Source organism: Protopterus annectens, chromosome 12.part0 (assembly GCF_019279795.1).
Source record: "Protopterus annectens isolate FY-2018-M chromosome 12.part0, PAN1.0, whole genome shotgun sequence".
In the NCBI taxonomy this organism is placed as follows: domain Eukaryota; kingdom Metazoa; phylum Chordata; order Ceratodontiformes; family Protopteridae; genus Protopterus; species Protopterus annectens.
The window spans coordinates 1,398,526,406-1,398,546,921 of record NC_056746.1 but is presented as its reverse complement, the minus strand read 5'-3'; the positions used below and the strand labels follow the sequence as shown (position 1 = coordinate 1,398,546,921).

The following is a 20,516-nucleotide window of genomic DNA, read 5'->3' as shown; positions in this document are numbered from 1 at the left end:
CTGAAGCTGTTTTCTCAGGATGATGTTGTGAAGCATGCCACGGATGGTGAATATTTCAGCACATGTACAGGGATTGTACTGCAGGACTCCCCCAGATGTATCTAGGTGCCGGAACTGCAACTTCAGCATCCCAGACACACACTCTGTGATATTTATTGTTTGGGAATATGCCTCTTTATAATGTTCTTTAGAGGGTGTGTGTGCATTTCTGATTAGCGTCATCAGTCATGGTTCCAGTGCATAAACTGCACCCCCTAGTAAATGACACTGTGGGATATTTTCCAAAATCTCATACAGTTGTGAGTTGTGCCAGATATGTGAGTCATGGTAACTGCCTGGGCTGCCAGTAGCCACATTCAGGATGAGTACCTTGGAGTTACACATGACTTGGCAGTCAATAGAGTGGTAGCCATTCTATTTATGTACACCCGTTTCTCTTCCCAAGGTGGTGCTTTGATTTCTGCATGTGTACTGTCAATAGCACCCAGTACTTCAGGGTAGTGTGCTATTGCTATTGGGTAGAACTCCTGCATAGTTCTGGCTCTGTCCTCAGGTGTACGGGGAAAATATATGTACTCACTGACATGTTGTAGCATAGCATTCAGGAGCTGATGGAGTATCTTGGATGCTGATGCCTGTGACACCTCCAATGTGTCCTCTGTTTGTTTCTGGAAGGTTGCTAAAATTCTAAGTGGTACACATACCTCCATCTCTGCTGGTATTGGTTCCCCTCAGTTTGCCTTTGCTCTCATTTGAGGAAAGCAGAAGTTGCAGAGTTCTTGTAGTGCGTCTCTGTCTCCACTGCAACACTGTATAATTTCCACTTCATGCAGACTATAAAAAGTTAAATGGAGTCTAAAAATCCTTCTCCTTCTTGGCTGTGGTCTATTAGCAGCAGCAGTAGCATACATATGGGCCTGCTATACATACACATAAATAAGAGCACCCGCAGCCCCTAACATTGTTTCTATGTAGCCTAGTTTCCATGGCTGTATTCCAATAGGTTTTAGAATTTACAGGAAAAAAACAGCACTGAGTCTACATTGTTGTTTTATAGCTTGTTGAATAGCTCCTCCATCTTGGATTGTTTTGATTAGCATACAATTTAGCTGCTTATGCTGAAAGTAGCATGCCATGATGTTTACCGTGTTTGCACAGCTCCGTATGGGGTGTTGAGTTACTTACTGAATACAAAATGGTGTGCTATCATGTGCAAATCATGCAGCAATGTGCACACAGTTTTAGCAGCCCATGTAGGCTTTATTGAATCTGCATCAATATATGTTAAACTGTTGACTCATCATAATATCTTTAAAAACTACCATAACGATGCATCTAAGTTTTTTAGTGTAACTGTGTTGTACTCAAAAACATTTTGCCTGAATTCTTGTGAAAATAGGGTGATATTCACAAGCAAAAACTAAGTATAATGAAGCACATCATCTTTACATATCCATAAAATGAACTCCTAATGAAAAATGTTGACTTTTTCTTAATGTTAATTCAATAACTCTCCATCATCATACACAAGGTGAAGCAACATTGAAAATCTATGCTATCTGTGTTCTGAACTACTCATGAAAGAAGTAAATCATTTACATGGTTCTACTATGAAACACTGACTTCCTGAATGCCAACAAACTGAAAAGATTAAAAAAAAATGCTTGAAGACAGAGGAACGAAAAAATCAATTTTATTTGTTTTTAGCAGGGGGCAAGCCCCCCTACACCCACTGTGACCCAGACTGATTCAGCAGTGTCAGAGTGAAAACAACTGAACAGGAAAGTACTAATGCAGTACAGGCCATTACTCATCTGCAGATGCCAAGTAAACTATGCTCAGTCTCTGCTTCCTTCTATCTTGTTCCAGCTGTTTCTTTTGTCAATGAACTCTGGAGCTTCTCTTGGCCCAGTGCAGCATGAATGTCCCACCAAACATCATACCTGTAATTTGTAGCAAAAAAATAATAAATAAACAGAGAATTTAGCTCAATGCACCTTGACTTTTATTACATCTGTAATGAATATATACTGCATACTTAGTCATTTTTCTTTTCGCAAGTTCCCACTGGAATGCGTCTATGTTTTTTTTTTTTACTGAATTTTTTTTTATTTTCCATATATAATAATAATTAATATTAGAAACTTTTATGTAGTCACATATTAAAACATTCTATATACACTATGTACAATCGGCTTGAACAATTAATGTAAAAATTGAAATAAATAAATAATGCAAGATATAATATTCAATCAATAAAGTGAATAAGTTACACATAAAGGATTAATATGAGACCTGTTTTAATGTCTCAATAAGAGCAAGAATTTTCCTTCAAGGATTACTGGTCCATTTTTTAGGAGTGATTCTCAGTTCTTTAACTTTAATTTCTTGTAGTACAGTTACTTCCAACAATTTCAGAAAGTCTTCCAAAGCTGGTTCTTGAGCTGACTTCCATTTTCTAGTTATGCATTTTCTCGCCACTGTTAGTATGGACCATCATAGAAATAAGTCTTTTTTACTAATTTCTGTATTTTCATTGACATTTAAGAAAATTAGGGATTTGGTTAAAACAAAGGTATATGTGAAAATAGCTTAAAGAAAATTTGTAATTTCTTCCCAAAAATTTTTAACATTAATACAATTACAAAAAAGATGAATCCAGTCTGCTTTACACATTAGTAAGCATCTCCAACAAGAGGTACTTTCAAATGTTATAAATTTAGTTAATTAGTCTGGTGTAATAAAAGCTCTGTGTATAAATTTCCAAGTAAATATTTTCCATATTTGTAAATTAAATGTTGAATTAATAGACTACAAGAGGTTAACTTTACTTTCATTTGAAAGATTTGTTTGATGTCTCTTAGTTATGTAGTTTCAATATTTTAAATTAGGGTTAGATTTATATATCATCAATGTTTTGTATATGTTTGAAGTTAGATTTGTCCAGTTAAAGTTGTTATAAACGACATCAAACATAAGGGTTATAAATTTAGATCTAGTCTTGTATGAAGAATTAATAATTATTTTATTTAAATCTTGAGCATAAGGTAAAATGCTTTGGAGTATCAGCATTTGCTATATTAAATGTACATTGGATTTCTTGAATATCTATGACTTTTTGATTCTTTATACAATGATGGCAACAGATAACGTTTTTCATCTCCCAGTTTGTTAAAGTATTTTTATGAATTTTATTGAATATGTTTTTAGTAGAACTGAAGGGTATTAATAAATCTAACCAAATCTTAATGTCTGTGTTAGAATATATAAATCTTCTGAATGAATTATATATGTTGTTGCCCGTTCGATTCTCAGTTAGAGCGCCTTCTGTGTGGCGACATGCGTGAATGGGCGTTCCTTCATTGAAGGTTGTGCATTAGGCCCGGCAAGCCAGCATGTAAAAATCTACTGCCAATCATTAGTGGACTGGAGTTCCGCTGTGGCGACCCCTAACTGGGAAAAAAGCCGAAAGACGCTACATTTATATAGTTTAGATTTGTTGGTTTTGAAATATTATATTGAATATTTATCATTATACCATGCCACAATATATTATTTTGTATGTTTAACATATGAATTTTAGTTATCTTGTTTTCACTTAGAAAAATAATAGAATGTAAAGTTTTCCTAATCGAAGAATTATTATCAAACCAATTAATGATAATTCTAAAGATATATGCTTTTATATATGTCTCTATCTCTGGAAAATTAATCCTGCCCATTTTCCAAGGTCTGATGCGATGTGAGTAAGCTATCCTATTTCTTTTTGGATACCAAAGGAAATTTAGTAGGATTTTATTTATTTATTTTAATAGTTTTCTATTAGGCAATGTAGGAATGGATTGCGCAATATAATTTATTTTTGGAAGGAGAATCATTTTTATAATTTGGAGCCTATCTTTAAATTTCAAATACATTTTATTCCACTTTGTTGTTAGTATTTTTATGTTAGTCATTATATTTTTGTAGTTTAACTCTAATGTTGATTCCATATTGTTACTTAGAGTTATTCCTAAATAATCTATTGTGGTATCTTGTTTACCTATTATATGATTAGTAGTTATTAGGAAATCTCCTTTTTTGTTTAAAAATATGTAATTAGACTTTATTTTGTTAAAACAAAGCCCAGATATATGATAGAATCTATCTACTAAATTATTTAATTCTTGTAAAGATTCCTTAGACATGGATAGTGTTAGCAAAATGTCAACAGCAAATAACATAATTTTAGAGTTATGCTCTCCATATATGTCAATACTATTTGCTTTGGGGTTGTTACGTATTAAGGATGCAAATAATTCTGTTGCAAGTGCAAATAGGATAGGAGACATCAGACAACCCTGTTTTGTGTCTCTAGATATTTTAATTGCTTCTGAAGTGAACGGCGCTAATTTTACATATGCAATGTTATCTTTATAAATGTTATTTATTAGTGAAATAAAATTGAGTGGAAAATTAAATAATTCTAAAGCTTTAAAAAGAAAATTCCACCTGAGGGAGTCAAAGGTTATTTTGTATGTCTAATGCAGCTATTATAGCTTCTCGGTTGTCTCTGTTTAAGAAATCTATAAGTGTTAATATTCTCTGAATGTTATCCTGGGTGTGTCTATTATATATATAAATCCAGTTTGGTCTTCATCTATGATTTGTGTCAAGGTTTTTTTGATTCTATTGACTAAAATTGACATAAAAATTTTATAATCATTGCTGAGTATTGAAATTGGCCTATAAGAACTACATAGTAAAGGATCTATTTTTGTTTAAGATAGGTGAAATTAAGGAGTACTTCCATGAGGGAGGAGTTATGTTCTTTGAATGTATTTCATTTAATGTTTTATGAAATAAAGATTTTACTGAGGTTGGAAATATCTTATACAATTCATTAATTATGCCATCAATTCCCGGTGCTTTATTATTTTTGCTTTCCTTACTTTTTTCAGAAACTTATTTTAGGGATATTTGTTTTTGAAGCTCAAATTTTAATTTTTCAAATTTTCTGGAATTATTTTTAGTATAGTTGAATTTAATTCTATATTTGATAAATTAGAATGGTACGAGTTATCCTTATAATGTTTAGTGAAATGAAATTTAAAAGCATCCAATATATCACTATTGTCTTAAACTTTTTTTGTTGTTCATGAATGACATTTGAGATATTATTTTCAATAGATTGTCTTTTAATTCTAAGTGCTAAGTTATGCATATGTTTGGGAGATATAGCATATGAGTTGAGTTTTAGTTTTTCTAAAACTAAATTAGTTTTATGAGTTAGGATTTCACAATATTTTTGTTTAATTGCTCAATTGCTTTATTATTTTTTTGTGGATTTGTAGAATCATTATTATTAAGTTCTGTGATTTGCTTTTGTATGCTATGTAATTCTGAACCCCACTCCTTAATTTTATTTTTATACCAAGAAAGAATTTTCCCATTCAAATAAGCTTCCAAAGTGTCCCATAAATTTATTATATTAGTTTCATTGGTGTAGTTTATGTCTAAAAAGAATTGTATTTCGGAATCTAACCAAGGTTTGAATTGTTTTTATTTTGTGATATAAGCAGGAATTCTTGTTACAAATACTAACCTATTAAATTCCATATGAATTTTAAGGATTAATGAATTATGATCGAGGAAAGGACAAGGGATTAAAGAAAAACTTGTTATTTTTGTGCTTAAATCTTGGGATATGAAAATTTTGTCTATTCTGGTTTGAGTACCAAATCTATGATCTTGATGTGAAAATGATAGTGAATTATTTTCTTTATAAATGAATGTGTCAATTAGATTTAGACTTTCAAAGCATTTTTAAGAGCTTTACCTATGCTATTAATTCGAACACATCTTTTGTTGGAAGTTTCAGTATTATTCAAGATACAGTTGAAGTCTCCTCCTAATATTACATTTCCTTTATATGTTTTAGTAATTAGGGCTATATGTTTCCTTACTGTCCCTACCCCTATACCTGGGAACCAATATGAATTAGCTAAAGTCCAAATCCTATCATTGTATTGTATTATTACAATAGACAAAAGTCCTTCTTTATCTTCATACTTAAAAAGAATTTGAGGCATGGTGGCATTTGTTTTCATAGGATTAATGTTCCCCTAGTCTTTTTTTATAAGAGGAGTGAGCTAATATTTTATATTCATTAGGGTTCCAACAAAATGTCTCTTCTGTTTTAAAGTGTGTTTCTTGTAGAAATACGACTTGTGCTTTGTTTAATTTCAAATATCTTAATAAGTTTAATCTTTTTTGTGCTATTTAAACCATTGGTGTTTAAAGATAGAAAAGTTATATCCATTCTTATGTATCAATAGTATATAATATTTTTGATGATAAGTAATTTCATAATGTTGTAAAGTATGTATTAAGTGTAACATTTCTCTGAATTTTGATTGTTTTGAATAGATTATTTTTTAAAAGAAAAACATGAAATATTTTTGTTCAAGCCAATAAAGATTAGAAAAGAAAAGATGAAAATTCTTTGAATACAAAGATGCATTACAAAAATTAAATGTTCTAATAAACCTTCTAATAACCATGAAGTGATGTACACTTCCAATCCAATAGAAAAAAAGAAAAATCTATCAGATTGACATTCATATGAACCACCAAGAAAAGTGAAAATATCCTATCAAGCTCCTATAAGTATTCTCTTTTTTTATTTTTGGAGATGTACAGATTTCAAGTTAGTAAATAATATTCTAGTATTTAAACAACATTAGAATGTTTAGATGAGTGTAATAAAGTATGGAAATGTTATCGTCTAAAGATATGACATGACTTTTAATACCTATAAAAGCATTTGTCTAATATTACAAACTTTTGCAATTTTAATATATTAATAAAACTGATAAGAATAAATCAATCAATCATGGATACATAGAGTTATTCATTCATTACTATTTAAGAGATACATTTTAGATCTTTTAACAAATGTATATAATATATTAGTGAGATAATACAATGTGAGTAATAGTTACTTGACATTTTATTCTTAAGTTATTCTAGTGACCTTTGTTTATCTTAAAGCCTTAGATCTATTAATACATTTTTTGATAATGAGAAGAAATCACCACTCTTAATAAGTCTTATATTCCATAATAATGACTGACTCTCATACATCCCTTTAAAAATAATCAAAATAGTCAATATCCTATGTATTTGAATTACATTTTTTTGACATATTCTTATTTCCTATGACAACTGTGACTATCATAGAGGGAAATTCATAATAGTGTTAGTGATAGAGGTTATTCATCTATATATCCTGGTCCAAGAAGAAATAAGGGTGATGAGGTCAGTCAGACTTCAAAGAGTTAGTTGTCTTCTATTAATAGGTCTGTCTATTAGAATGTGCAGAGAATTTTCAGTAATGGTTTGATGTATCAGCTATTGAGAAGTCAAAACAAAAATTGATTGACTATTATTTCCTTTTTCTTGAAAAACAGTCTTGAAACACATAACACAATAATCAGTTCTGAAATAACGATGAAATATTCCCCTTCTTGGATACTGTAATAATCATATGCATCACTAAATAAGTTGTCTGTATATAATCTCAAGTAGTATTTTTATACATCAGTAATAAATCTGTATACATCCCAATGAGGCTTATCCTGTGTTACTGTTAATACATTAGGAATTTGATACTATTGTTATATAACAACATAAATACAGTAATAAATAGCAGTAACATATAAACAGAATAGTCATAAAGGTAGAAATTTCATTAAAGATTATTTAAAGCATTTTATAGTTATCTAAGTTAAAACTATGTCAAACAGAGTCTTCTAATTTAGTTAGCTCAACTGATCAGTTATGATTCTGATGAGTTTAGCTTCTTTAACAAAGTTGACTTTTCATCTTAGCATACATAAATATTATGTTTCACTAGTATTACATTAAAAAACAGCAATAGCATATTCATATCTAGGGTTCTCATTGAATTGCATCTTTTCTCCTTCATAGATGAGACAGGAGCCATAGTATATGTATTTCAACATACCATCATGTATCATTACGTACTCATATTTTCACATAAGTGTGTTAAAATTATTCTTGTAGAATCTTTTTTAGTCTAGGAAAAAGAGATTACCCAATAAACACACACTGAGTAGTAGTTAATCTCAGAAAATACACTAGGTTCATGAAATGTAGTTTCCCATTAAAGTAGTGCAATATAACCAAATATGTATGTACCATGGCTAAATGCACAAATCCAATTAATCTCTGCTATGAGCTCAAATATAATTTTATGAATCAAAATATTACTGCGATGCATGGGGCTTATCACTGAGTACATGTCATACCAGACTCACCTCCCCAAATAAACACCTTTCTCTAACAATTTTGTTTACTTATTCAGTAAGAAAGTATGCAAAACAATATCTTACTGTGAGAATTAACTTTGTATATCAATTGAAATCCAAAAAGAAAATCACAAATATTACAAGAGAATTATATAACGTGCGCCGTTAATGTTCTCAGTATAATACCATAAAAGTTCATTAACCTTTTATCTCTCTTCTGGTAGGTACACGAAAGAAAATCACAAATATTACAAGAGAATTATATAATGTGTTCCGTTAATGTTCTCAGTATAATACCATAAAAGTTCATTAACCTTTTATCTCTCTTCTGGTAGGTAGACGAAAGAAAATCACAAATATTACAAGAGAATTATATAATGTGTTCCGTTAATGTTCTCAGTATAATACCATAAAAGTTCATTAACCTTTTATTTCTCTTCTGGGAGGTACACAAATATAAAGTGTAATAAATATAAACGTTGATATAGAAGTTACATTTTTAAACAACTAGATTTAACTCTCAGGAAATACGAGCAGGAAAGATATTTATTGAAATAGGTTTTCTTATCATTCCGGAATGTAGTGTAGCAATTACCATAGCTCAGATCCCGAAGACTTCCTTTAACTGAATAAATTCAAGTAAGTATTTTAAGTATAATGAATGTCAAATAGGGTGATTTAGCTGTAATATGAGACGTATAACTGTTTTCCATTATATTTAGATTGCAAGGGACAGCTTGATATGATATTATGCCATTTAACCTAAGAAGGGAACAGATAAAAATTGAAATAATAGTCCTAAATGATCTTTAAAGGAGCGTAATATAAATAATGGATACATTTCTCTTTCTTGTTTGCATCAATTCCCCACCTACATGACATGCCCGTTGATTGTCAACTCTATGAAAGCGGACCACCCTGTCTCAGTCATACTATCAATATATCCCAGGAAGTATTCCATAACAAACATTTCATGGAAGGGCACATGTCAAATAGGAAACAGGCCAATCTACAGGCTTTCTTATTAAATAAAAGCTCCCTGCCAAGTACTTCATTTACACTAATTAGAAGCACAGCGAAAAAGTCCATGCATGAACATATCACAGCTTGTTAAAAGAAAAAAAACAAGTTGAAAATCCAGAGTGTCACTTGTTAGTAACAATTAATATACTTTTCATAATATATATAATACTAATAGGTCTCCAGCTCTATGCATCCTAATGTACATCGGTAAATACAATATACTTGACATTGCCCTAACAAGATTATAAAATTAGCTGCTAGTCTTATGCTATGACACAGTGAATACCAAAGGGGATGTACAATCATGAGGAACCCAAAATGCAAACAACATTATCCTTTGTGTGTCATATACAATATGGGATAGAAGCATTTATTAGCAAATACAGTCATTTTAAGGCTATCCTTAAGAACTTCGGTCTCATATTTCATTAATCCCTGCCCTCTGCAGATCTGGCTGTGAATATACATAAGCACCCTTTTTTTGTTTTTTGTTTTTTTTTTAAACCAGTGTGAGAGACATGTCTATTCTCATGATTGGAGCAGAAATTAGAACAAAAATCAGAGGGAAAGGAAGAAGGGAACAAAAAAGAAAACGGTTATATACGCACAAGGGAGACTTTATGTAAAGGTCGTCAAATAAAGGTTCTCGAGTTTTATCAAAAAGGCCTAGTACATTTTTATAAAAATTTGAAGCTGAAAATAGATTAGTATATTTATATTATGGTGTTTTAGTAAAATAAAGCTGAGAAATCCCTCGTGCGCATATCACCCATTATATAATTAGCCTTTCAGTTAACAAGCAGAAAACTCAACTATAACTCCATTAAAATGCTTTGTACCTCATAAGGATGAAGTAGAAAGTTAGATATTTCATATGTTACTTAAAGAACTACTTTGTGATATCAGAACTTTTTGTTTTCATGTAGCTATAACTCCAGTGCTGAACTACACCTTTAGGTTTCATTTGATTAAATGTCAAGTTTTTAGAAATTATGTTGAATAAGCATATAAATATATATTAATAAAGGGGAAAAGATTACCAATATGGTCTAAACAATAAAATAAAAAGTATACATACTTTTTCTTTTATTTTTCATTTGAAGATGTAAGTACCAGTATCCTATATCTTAGCTGAGTCTTTGAGAGATTTAAGTGATCCAGTAGATTTTAATTTTTTTTTTTGTTTCTTTTTCTTCACATCAATCCAAGTGTTTTTCTCTGAGAATCTTTTTAGGTTAGCTGAGGCAGACCAGTCCATATCATCAGGGATGGAGATGAGGTTATTGTTTTTGATGAATGAAGATGCTTCTTCGATATTATTGAAAGTTCTCCAGTCATTTGAGTGAAAAATTTTTATTTTAGATGGATAGGCTAGTTGTGCTTTTATTTTGTTTTGTTTAAGAAGTTTCACTAATGGCCAAGATTTTCTCCTTAGATCAAGCACTCTAGCTGAATAGTCATTATCAAATCTAATCTGACTTTGTTTATAAGTTAGGGGACTTTTCCTCCAGGCAGATTTTAGTATAAGCTCTTTATCTAGATATAACATAAATTTTACAACAATTGATCTTGGAGGTGTTTTAGATGAAGAAAATTGTGGTTTACCAATGGCTCTGTGAGCACTCTCTATTCCATATGAAAGTCCCTCCTTTAAGCCAAGTATTTCTGGAAGCCAAAAGCTTAAAAATGTTATAATGACCTCTCCCTCTGTTTTCTCAGGAAGACCAAAGATTCTTATATTTGTTCTTCTCTTTCTGTTTTCCAAATCATCTATTTTGTTTATTAGCCAGTTATTTTGATGTAATAAATATTCTGAATGGTTTTCCTCTTCTTTAAGTCTCCCATCTATGTCAGTTAGAGAAGTTTCTATCTCAGTTATTTTATTTTGTTGCTGTTGTAATTTTAAGGACATCAGTTTGTTTTTGACAGTTTACCTTTAGATTTTCCAAGCTGCCAGTAAATCTATCCATTTTCAAGGACAGTTCTTGCAGTGTAGAAGACATCACTTGTATCTTCTTCTTCAGAGTTGTTTCTGTGTGAGAATTCTTTGAGCTAGCCATTCCACACAGTAGTGAAGATCTCCAGTTTATTTTGACATGAAAAACTCACCAGAATTGTTTTAAATTTGTTAAGGATGTACTTTAGGAGTTCATTGATAATGTTTTCCTGTTTTTAGTTGAAGAAATTATGTTTTCCTTATTTCTAGTACAACTTTTAAGAAACTCTAAAAAAATGCTGCTACTAGTTTGCCATCTAGTCTCCACCCTTGCTATGTTTCTTGATGCCTCATCCCTTTCTTTCTCACTATACTTTGTTGTTATGTGCTCTCCTTTTTAATTAACTTTATCTAACATAAAAAAAAAAATCTATCTATCCATTTCTCTGTCCACGTAATAACATCTAGTGGTGTGCCTGGCTTAAAACTGCTTCCTTTTTTTTTTAATCTACTTTCACTGATCTTGGGATGCTCACTAAAGCGTGAGACTACACTCACTTGGGAATTTCCATTTTCCCCAAAATTGTGGAATATCACTAATTGGTACATGCAAGTTGCAAAGGGGTAGAGGTACGGGGGCATGTATTTCTAAAATATGGTATTTTCCCTTGCTCTCTTTAATCAGATTGACAGTGCTCTAGGAGACTTTCTACACAGAACTACGGTTCTGCATGCAAAGTTAACAAGGCCTAAAAATGTCATTAGATCTCCCACTCTTACTTTCTTCTTATCCTTCAACTCTGCAATCTTCTTCCCCCAAAGATATCAACTTTTTAAAAGGAAAGCTGGAGGCCTGTAAAGGGACAACAATCACCATTTCCAATAAAGTTAGCCAGTAGCACTCCCATCTTATGGCACTATCAAGAGAGAACAAAATATTCTTATCTGTTACTAATAAACTTTATTGTAAAAAAAAAATAAATAAATATGTGCTTTCATCCATTAGTATAATGGATTTCATCAGAACCTTTCTTCTGATGAAGTCCATTATATTAATGGGCAAGAGCGCTTAATGTTTTTTACAATAAAGGTTATTTATTGCAGTATTCTGCTCCAAGGTCTTCTCCTTCCTTGTTGTTTTGTTACTTAGTTTGTTGTCATGGAGCTTTCTTATCTGTTAGTGCCATTCCCCACCTCCCATGAGCAGGAAGCTCTCCAAGTAATAAATAGCCTTCTTGCCCAAATCATCTGTATCCCAAAAAATAAGTGCAAGATGGTATTAACCTCTCAAACATAGCACAAGTCACCTGCCAACCAACTGGTCTGTCCTTTTCATAGAAATGTTTACCTCATGCTCATCAAATATCAGTCATGGCTAAGTGAGAGCAGCAGTGAAAATGCCACATATATGTCCAGGTAATGACAAAAGTAAAAGGAAGCCCCTATCAGCTCTCCCTAGGGTAACATGCTAACTTTGTCTAAGGTGATCTGCCATACCACTACCTGATTTGTCAAAATCACCACTTCTACAACTGGACAGATTCCTCCTAGGATTAAAGGAGGAAGTAGGAAGGGGATGGAAAGAGGCATAGCGAGGATGAGTTTGTAATGCCCCAAAATTTCCTAGCTGCCCCCTCCCTGATTAACAATTTGAGAAAGGCTTCCTAGTGACCCCGCTGCCTATATCTGATGGCCAAGGGTTTGTGTCTCCCTTTAACTGTTTAGCCTTATTAAGAATGTGAGTCAACACATTCCCTTTGTTATTACAACATAGCAGACAAACACCAGTAACACTTTCCCTTTGTTATTACAACAGAGCAAACACACACCAGTCCCCCCCCCCAGGTGGGGACTAACATGTGAGACCAGGTGATTTTCATATGAAATGTCAGTGTAATTATTGACTGAATTTATGCTTCTGCATATACTTGCCCTGAATTGCAACTGATTCCCATGATTGCATCTAACCTATGACCTCTACACAGGTGTCAGAACCACTGAAACACCATTGTGTCTCTCCTTATGCCCACTCACTCTTCTGGATGTCAGATTAACATGCATATACTTTAGTGGAATTTAGTCTGTCCCAGTGATGTCCTGCATCACAAACCTGGCCACCATTCCAGCATGCATGACTTAGCCTGCATGGCAATTTCCTTTTACACTAACCAGTCTTTCTAACACTACTGATGCATTGTTTGCCATTGATAGCCTAACACAGCCCATTAACTGCCAATGATCACAGACTAAATAATATCAGGTGACTAATCCATTTTTTTTTTTACTGTTTAGTGTCAGTCATTTTTCTGAACTGCGGTGGTGGTGCTGCGGTAGTGTTGTAGCCTCATAGTAAGACGCTGTCTGGTTCGATTCTCAGCTAGAGCATCTTCTGCATGGAGACATGCGTGAATGGGCGTACCTTTGTTGAAGGTTGTGCGTCAGGCCTGGCAAGCTGGTACATAAAAATCAACTGCCAATCATTAGCGGACCGGAGTTCCGCTGTGGCGACCCCCTAACCGGGAAAAGCCGAAAGACACAAACAAAGTGTCAGTCATTTTTCTGTATTTTTTTTTATCAAAATGCAACTGACTAACTACCACAAAACTCAAAATCATGCTATATAACCCACTACTCAGAAATTAAACTCTCTTGCTTTAGGTGTATGTATTATGACACATATAAATTCATTGGTATTTATTAGTTATTAGTTATGCATTCAAAATAATCATTGACTAGCACAGTCAAAACATAAAGCATAAAACACTTGAATTAGGAATCTAATAAATTAGCTACTTTATTAGGTACTCCAGTTAAGGGGAGATGTGATACATACCCCAGTGCGAATTTTTGTTTACCCATTCCAATGTCAAGATTAGATTTCAATGCAGCAAAGGTGATGTACTGTTCGACATACAGGAGAATTTTATTCAACAAGTCAGGGAAGTGTTGGTATAGCTATTTATCATGCTAGTATCTCCTATTTACAGGACTAATAATCGTGGTACTACCACTTCTGTGGAGACGAAGGAGATGTAATAGGAAAACGAAGCAGAAATAGCCATGCAAGAGCCTTTAGGGGATGTAATATGGTTAGAGGGCTTTCAGTCTATCCCTGCAGCTAAAGGAGCTCAGCTCTGTAATTTTCCCATTAAAAAGTCATTGGGGCCTCTCAGGGAGACATTATGGGCCAGAGTCAATACAGCCAACACTAAGTGCACACAATATACATTCAAGAACATTCTTATCACATTTTTTGTGCTTTCTAGTCACTCAGAAAGATTACACTAAGTGTACATTTGTGGTAACCTTTATGAATCTGTGTATTTAAAGCTGTAACAATATCAGTAGGAAAACTAAAATTAGGAGGAAGAAGGTATGAGTTATGTCTGTGTTGCCTGTTCACTCTGAATGGTGTACACTTAGTGTGGGCATTATTGAACCCCGGGGTCTATTTAATGATGGGCCTATTAAGGGATGATGAGAGCATAATTACATCTTATCAAGCTAACTTTTATTTATTTTATTTGACATTTGTTTACCAGGGATGCCTAACTGGACTTGTAGTCCGTTTTCAGTGGAGGCCTGGGGAGAAAAGCTCCACATATATAAAAAAAAAAGTTATAATATTTAAAAAGAGTATAACATTAAAAAAAAATTTAACACTACGATAAACAATCTGAGACAGGGTACAAACATTACAGTAGTTGTAGGATCAAACTAAGACAAATACTAGTTTTACAAAGAGTTAAATGACATAGATATCCTGGGGTCTACACAAATTAATTTACAGAAATCAGGTCGTCATTCAAATATTTCTAAAACAGCGTCGAGAAAATACAAGAAGTATGACTACATTCAAAACATCGATACAATTATTATCAGAGTCATAGACAGCAGCAATCAAATTTGGAGAACATTGTACAGTTTATCATAGAAATTCTGATGAGGTTTGAGATAAGCAGACAGGAAAAATAAATAGTAGGAGAGAAGACAGATGAGTAGGGATCTACAGAAAATTATTGCCAGCACAGTATAATGATTGGCTCTTTGTGGCTGATATACTGTGGTCAAACGATATCTAATTATAGACAAATGCATCTAGAATACCAATGACACTGCCGATTTGAAGGGGGGTATGGTAAGAACAAGAACATCTTTTTTCCCAGGTAAGACTGCTCTATATTTTATCACTGAGTTTTAGTCTGAGGTCAATACACCAGACACTGTTCTTATCCAGTCCTTACTGGAAATCAAGAATCATCAGAAGAGTTATCAAGACTGTCCAGTTTGCAGTCATCAGTAAACTTGTTCAGTCAAAGGCCTTTGAAAGCTACCTTCATAATAGAGATATGGTAGTGTGGAAGGATCACAGGATCAAGCCTTGCTGGACACCATTAACAATGTTCCTTTTCTGAGAAATAGACACCACCAAACTCGCACTGTATAGTCAGTGAGCATGTCAGCAACACATTGTGTGACATGTTGTCTAATGCTTAATAAAGTTAGTCTCTCAATAAAACCAGCATGGAGAATAATGTTAAACTTCTTTGCCAGATCCAGATAGGAAGATTGACCCTCATCCATTTGTTCAGTAACTTTTTTAAAGATGTCCTCTACATTAAGGAAACAGGATCTTATTCACATTAATCCAAATAAAGACATACCACTCAGCAGTCCAGATTTTTACCAAATGTCCAGATTTTTGCCTCATATTTTTGGTCTGTTCCTCATAAAACTGTGAACTTTGAAGTCACTAAATAATGACAGATATTTGAGTTTCAGACTTCATATCCATCAGAAAATGAATGGTAACACAAACCCTTTTATTCTCACAACGTTCTAGGTTTGTAAGAGCAATATTTAAAGTTGTTCCCTATTTTTGTGCCCCCCTACCATTATTCTTGGCCTTCTCAAGATCTCTTGTGCTAGGAGTTTAGGAAGAATGGGTGAAGATCATCTGTTTTGTCTGTAAGTTCAGAGATGATGTATTCTATAACTTTAGACATGATACTTGTGGGATTATGAGTCCATATTTCTCAGATCCTGTGGTGGAGCCACACATAGGTAATGCTACCATTAGAAAAGCCCTCAAAACATCATATACATAACCAGCATAAAAGCTAAGGCTGAATAGGTTGGTAGGAGGATGAGGAAATCTGTGTTTAGTTTTTAACTAGAAGACAATCAGGGATATTGCTGCATCCTGTGAAACAAGTATTTGTAGTTTTGGAAAGAACTGACAGGACCTGACCTAGAAAGACTTTCAGGAAGTTGTAGAGTACTTTGAGGAACAAGAGGGGAAACGTAGGTGTGAGTGGGTGATATAGTACAGCAGCTGTACCTGGCACCTATGGAAATGGTAATAGGTTACAGATAAGAATAAGTTGTATAGTTAGCTAATAAATTGTAACAGCACTGAGTGTCACTTATAAGTTTCCTAATTTAGTTAAAAAAGGCCTTCTTTTTACCTTGGAGGAGCTGGCAATTTTATGTTCATAGGTAACCTAACTTTCTGTAATGATGTACTTGAAATTCTGGCTGAGCAGGTTTCATTTTTGTGAAAAACAAAGAGATTTAAAATACATATCTAGTGGTATTGTTCTGCCATTCTACAGTCTCTTTAGTACATAATTCTACCATAAGGGCTAATTTTTGAATGCCCCATTATAATTATGATGGATGGGAGTGCATGCCCAAATACAATTGTTCAGATGTCAACAGAATTCAGAAGCATGCATAACAGCTTTGGTAATGGGATCGTCATGGGAGAGGCAAACTTTCAAAGTTCTACAAGTTGTCAGTAAATGATGTGCAATCAACACTGGAACAGTCCCCAAATATAGTGGGGTTCATAAGAGCAGAGATATTAGTTCTAAGGAAGCAGACAGCAGCACAAGGGGGAAGCGATATGCGTGGAGGGGTGCATGTTGGGGCAATAACTGTAAGGAATAAGGTAAGAAAATCTGTACTGCTAAAGGAGAAGAGGAAACTTGGTCTGGGCCACCAACATTAACAAAGTTTAGGAACTGCCATGAAAGCTTATTATTGGTTATATACTTCAGACAGTTAATCGGTGGGTAGTTGAAATTGCCAAAGAAATGTGTATTAGGTTTAATATGAATATTGTCCAACTGGTTTAGGTATATTCCATAGACATTATAGAACATGGATGGGAACCTAAAATTAATATAAAGCACCTGCCCTCAACATCTAATATATAATCTCTACCAGGTATATTTAAAAGGTCTGCAGGATGCTCTGCACATGTTGACTCCCAATTATCCAGCTGCGTACTATGACCTTTCTTCTAACATGACCAAACCGTAAAAACTACTGTCAAACATGAGCAAGCTTTTTTTTTAAGGAAACAAGTTTGCAGCCATAACTAACAAGTGCTTATTCACCAAAGGTAGTTTTAGTGAATAGGTTTTGGTTTGTTTCTGTCTGCCAAAATAACCTTTGGCAACTCAGCATGAATCTGTATGTATGTATGTATGTATGTATGGAAATAAGTCAGTAGATTGCAATCATAACTAACCACCTCACCATACCCTGTCATGCTTCAAGTACTGTAAAGACTCTCTTGTATCTAATTCAATTTCAGTACTCACCATACCCTGTCATGCTTCAAGAACTCTAAAGATTCACCAGCATCTCAATTTCCGGACTCACCATACCCTGTTATGCTTTAAGTACTCTACAGATTCACCAGTAAGTAATTCAATTTTAGTACTCACCATGCCCTCTTATGTTTCAAGTACTCTATAGATTCACCAGTATCTAACTCAGTTTCAGTACAGCAGTGGTAGTAATCCATGGCAACCCTGAGAAACTTGGAACAAAGACAAAATGGGGGAGTAAAAAACAAATGTTGCGCAACAATAAAACATTTGCACTTCTAAACACATTTTCATAAATTTATATTTATATTTTTCATTATGCAACAAGAAAGCATTTCCACTTCTAAATACATACATATATATATATATATATATATATATATATATATATATATATATATTTTTTTTTTTTTTTTGTAAATCTTCATATGCACACAACTATACCTTTCTATCTACATTTCCACAGACAGACTTCACTGCATGCTTTATCATCATCTGACCCTCCCTTACCCCATGCTTACAGAAGTTTCTTTGAGTTTTCAGAACCTACATGGTGAAGTCTATCATACAAAAAGCCCCCTCAGACATGATGTTCATGGATTTTGCAGCACTGCCCCATTTCCTCAGGAAAAATAAACTTTATGCTACTACCGTTGCTTAATATGGGTTATGTGTAATGTTCATATGACAAACAACCTTAACTACTGCCAGATGTGAGGCACTCTGAAGACCCTACTGGCCTACGCCTGATTGACACCTACCTCCTCACTACTCTGTAAGTCTGGTCCCTGCCTCTTATTTCCACTTGCCCATCACTTCCACCTGTAAGGGGAGGCAAAACCAGGACAATGTATTCTGCTCCAAACTCCCTTTAAAAAACAGTGCATCACTGCACTGAGTCATGACACTTTCTCCATTCATACAATTTCATGAAATGAGAGACCAATCTTTGTACAATGACAAAAGTCCAGAAAATGTACAATAAACTCATGTGACAGAGCATTCATGCCAAAGAGGTCATGCTCCTTCAAGCCCATTGAAAATGCTGGCAGCTTCTGTATTCTTACTAATCTAAGAAATCCTTTGCCATTTGGTATAAGATTTAGCCAAAACAGGAAACATGCCAGCAAAAATCTATATGATGAGAAAATTCAGAATGAAACTTGCCTTTCCCTTTCACATCAGAATTAATATTGTGTAGATGATTTGTTGTTTATGAGAATAACATGATTTGTATTGCTCATTTTGTGATGCTATACATTTTAACGCATTGTCTGCAGTCATTGGCATACCTATGTTTTCGTCATATTACCCAAACTGGCAGCACTATTTCATTCATTGTGAAATAAAGCCTAAATCATGTTGATACAAGCTTCATCTGTGGCTGGACTAACTCTTCTTTACTGTTTGGTATGTGATATACCTAGCTATGGAGTTATCTATAGTCTTAAAACGTCACTGGGAAACTGGTTAAATGACAAAAGCATACGTAACAACCTTAGGGTATAAAATTTAATTGTCTGGATGATTTTTTATAAAATAAATTGTTGAAACATTTTTAAATATATTGCATATGCTGGAAATCTGTCATTGATTATTGTCTGGTAAATATATTTAAAGAAAAAGTAATGTCTCACTAAAGCATAGTGCATTCACATTGGCACTCTACAGGCACATATATCCATCAGTTCTATGATTAAGAATTGTGAAATCACGTTAACTGAAATAATTAAACCCAGAGCTTTCTATCTTCTAGCTAAGGTTCTGATATAATTTAAGCTTTTAAAATGTGAAGAGAAAATCTGGAAGTCAGAGAATGAAGAAAATTAAGACTGACTATAATAACATAACAGTAAGGAAACATACATGGTTCTGATTCTCCTAAACAAAAGTGGAGAATGAATAAAAAATGCATTAAGTTTCATATTCAGTAACATTTCTGTGTAATGCTTTGCAAGTTAAGGAGGCAATATAAAAAGCATGGCTGATATCCCAACATGTCTGGGCTCATTACAGCACTCACCTTGTTCCTTTGGTGTTCATCAGAAAACCAGTCTAACAGGCTCTACTGAATTATTCCTCATAGTGAAGGTACTATGCCTGCAGACATACTTCAGAGATTCATACTTAAAATCCTTCTAGAAAAGGAAGATAAAAAAAATAAAATTATCCATCTTTTTTTATAAAATCAGCCAAGTCAGTTTTGCTTTCATTCCTTGGCATAATGTCTGTTTATTAATGAAAGTAATCAGAGGTTAAAAGTAATGCAAAATAACATCCATGGAGAAATAATAAACATTGCAGTTCTGCTAATGAATAAGTGATAATCCAGTTCCTTTGTAGCAAGCTAACTATACATGTAAGTACATAAATGACAAAGACAGAGGCATGGTAAGATATAAAGGCAGAGATACATAGGCAAACACTGACAGAAACAGAGAGGTTGGCTGGAGCTGTCTCCCTTTTAAATAAAAAACGTGTGCGTGCATGCATTTGTGTGTGTGTGTGTGTGTGTGTGTGTGTGTGTGTGTGTGTGTGTGTGTGTGTGTGTGTGTGTGTGTGTGTGTGTTTGTGTGTAGACAGATACAGATATAGCTGGATCTCTTGAGTAGACCAAAAATCCAT

The 20,516-nt window shown here is 33.5% G+C and overlaps 1 long non-coding RNA gene across 1 annotated transcript in view; it reads right to left on the bottom strand.

Annotated features, from left to right (window-relative positions):
* Positions 1-1,677: 1,677 nt before the first annotated feature.
* Positions 1,678-20,516, bottom strand: part of LOC122817238 — a 108,052-nt gene continuing 89,213 nt past the window's right edge. Inside the window, exons 3-5 of the long non-coding RNA XR_006367173.1 lie at positions 19,915-20,029; positions 18,009-18,103; positions 1,678-1,943 (exon numbers count right to left, since the gene is read on the bottom strand). This is a non-coding gene — a long non-coding RNA (uncharacterized LOC122817238). The remainder of the gene's footprint in view (positions 1,944-18,008; positions 18,104-19,914; positions 20,030-20,516) is intronic.